The following is a 2318-nucleotide window of genomic DNA, read 5'->3' as shown; positions in this document are numbered from 1 at the left end:
CCATACCACCCTGAACACGCCCGATCTCGTCTGATCTCGGAAGCTAAGCAGGGTCGGGCCTGGTCAGTACTTGGATGGGAGACCGCCTGGGAATACCAGGTGCTGTAAGCTTTTTCACTCCTCTTTACAAAAAGCAGAGGGCGCTGCTGCTTTTTCAGTGGACACCGACAGGGTGGGAAGGAAATAGCTAGATCATGACTTGCCGGTATAGAAATGACACAAATCCAGTTAAATGATGGCTTTCATCATTCCTAAGCTCATCGATCATTTTCTTTTCAATTTTATGCTAACGTATTCTACATTTCAACAGTAAATATTAATCTTTTTACTGCACTACATTTGTGATCCTTATAGCCACTTTGTACATTCTGATTTGACATTTAAAAGCTGTGAGTGTGTCTGGCAATCTGCAGGCGCTCCCTGTATAGACGAAAGAGCAAAGCGTGGTGATATAGTATCTTTAAAAGGCCCTTTGGTAGGCACAATATTTGCTTACGGCCATACCACCCTGAACACGCCCGATCTCGTCTGATCTCGGAAGCTAAGCAGGGTCGGGCCTGGTCAGTACTTGGATGGGAGACCGCCTGGGAATACCAGGTGCTGTAAGCTTTTTCACTCCTCTTTACAAAAAGCAGAGGCGCTGCTGCTTTTTCAGTGGACACCGACAGGGTGGGAAGGAAATAGCTAGATCATGACTTGCCGGTATAGAAATGACACAAATCCAGTTAAATGATGGCTTTCATCATTCCTAAGCTCATCGATCATTTTCTTTTCAATTTTATGCTAACGTATTCTACATTTCAACAGTAAATATTAATCTTTTTACTGCACTACATTTGTGATCCTTATAGCCACTTTGTACATTCTGATTTGACATTTAAAAGCTGTGAGTGTGTCTGGCAATCTGCAGGCGCTCCCTGTATAGACGAAAGAGCAAAGCGTGGTGATATAGTATCTTTAAAAGGCCCTTTGGTAGGCGCAATATTTGCTTACGGCCATACCACCCTGAACACGCCCGATCTCGTCTGATCTCGGAAGCTAAGCAGGGTCGGGCCTGGTCAGTACTTGGATGGGAGACCGCCTGGGAATACCAGGTGCTGTAAGCTTTTTCACTCCTCTTTACAAAAAGCAGAGGGCGCTGCTGCTTTTTCAGTGGACACCGACAGGGTGGGAAGGAAATAGCTAGATCATGACTTGCCGGTATAGAAATGACACAAATCCAGTTAAATGATGGCTTTCATCATTCCTAAGCTCATCGATCATTTTCTTTTCAATTTTATGCTAACGTATTCTACATTTCAACAGTAAATATTAATCTTTTTACTGCACTACATTTGTGATCCTTATAGCCACTTTGTACATTCTGATTTGACATTTAAAAGCTGTGAGTGTGTCTGGCAATCTGCAGGCGCTCCCTGTATAGACGAAAGAGCAAAGCGTGGTGATATAGTATCTTTAAAAGGCCCTTTGGTAGGCACAATATTTGCTTACGGCCATACCACCCTGAACACGCCCGATCTCGTCTGATCTCGGAAGCTAAGCAGGGTCGGGCCTGGTCAGTACTTGGATGGGAGACCGCCTGGGAATACCAGGTGCTGTAAGCTTTTTCACTCCTCTTTACAAAAAGCAGAGGCGCTGCTGCTTTTTCAGTGGACACCGACAGGGTGGGAAGGAAATAGCTAGATCATGACTTGCCGGTATAGAAATGACACAAATCCAGTTAAATGATGGCTTTCATCATTCCTAAGCTCATCGATCATTTTCTTTTCAATTTTATGCTAACGTATTCTACATTTCAACAGTAAATATTAATCTTTTTACTGCACTACATTTGTGATCCTTATAGCCACTTTGTACATTCTGATTTGACATTTAAAAGCTGTGAGTGTGTCTGGCAATCTGCAGGCGCTCCCTGTATAGACGAAAGAGCAAAGCGTGGTGATATAGTATCTTTAAAAGGCCCTTTGGTAGGCGCAATATTTGCTTACGGCCATACCACCCTGAACACGCCCGATCTCGTCTGATCTCGGAAGCTAAGCAGGGTCGGGCCTGGTCAGTACTTGGATGGGAGACCGCCTGGGAATACCAGGTGCTGTAAGCTTTTTCACTCCTCTTTACAAAAAGCAGAGGGCGCTGCTGCTTTTTCAGTGGACACCGACAGGGTGGGAAGGAAATAGCTAGATCATGACTTGCCGGTATAGAAATGACACAAATCCAGTTAAATGATGGCTTTCATCATTCCTAAGCTCATCGATCATTTTCTTTTCAATTTTATGCTAACGTATTCTACATTTCAACAGTAAATATTAATCTTTTTA

The 2318-nt window shown here is 43.7% G+C and overlaps 4 non-coding genes and 1 pseudogene across 4 annotated transcripts; all 5 read left to right on the top strand.

Annotated features, from left to right (window-relative positions):
* LOC129114573 (5S ribosomal RNA) lies at positions 1 to 111 on the top strand (annotated as a pseudogene; the record flags this gene model as incomplete).
* Positions 112 to 490: 379 nt separating this feature from the next.
* On the top strand, positions 491 to 609 carry LOC129114572 (5S ribosomal RNA). Its single transcript, XR_008532566.1, has one exon. It is a non-coding gene; the product is annotated as a 5S ribosomal RNA (ribosomal RNA).
* Positions 610 to 987: 378 nt separating this feature from the next.
* Positions 988 to 1106, top strand: LOC129114571 (5S ribosomal RNA). The gene has a single exon (XR_008532565.1). It is a non-coding gene; the product is annotated as a 5S ribosomal RNA (ribosomal RNA).
* A 379-nt stretch (positions 1107 to 1485) lies between these two features.
* Positions 1486 to 1604, top strand: LOC129114570 (5S ribosomal RNA). Its single transcript, XR_008532564.1, has one exon. It is a non-coding gene; the product is annotated as a 5S ribosomal RNA (ribosomal RNA).
* Positions 1605 to 1982: 378 nt separating this feature from the next.
* On the top strand, positions 1983 to 2101 carry LOC129114569 (5S ribosomal RNA). The gene has a single exon (XR_008532563.1). It is a non-coding gene; the product is annotated as a 5S ribosomal RNA (ribosomal RNA).
* Positions 2102 to 2318: the final 217 nt, after the last annotated feature.

The sequence above is a fragment of the Anoplopoma fimbria genome, unplaced genomic scaffold (assembly GCF_027596085.1).
Source record: "Anoplopoma fimbria isolate UVic2021 breed Golden Eagle Sablefish unplaced genomic scaffold, Afim_UVic_2022 Un_contig_4958_pilon_pilon, whole genome shotgun sequence".
NCBI classification, from domain to species: domain Eukaryota; kingdom Metazoa; phylum Chordata; class Actinopteri; order Perciformes; family Anoplopomatidae; genus Anoplopoma; species Anoplopoma fimbria.
This window is presented reverse-complemented; position numbering and strand designations above follow the sequence as displayed.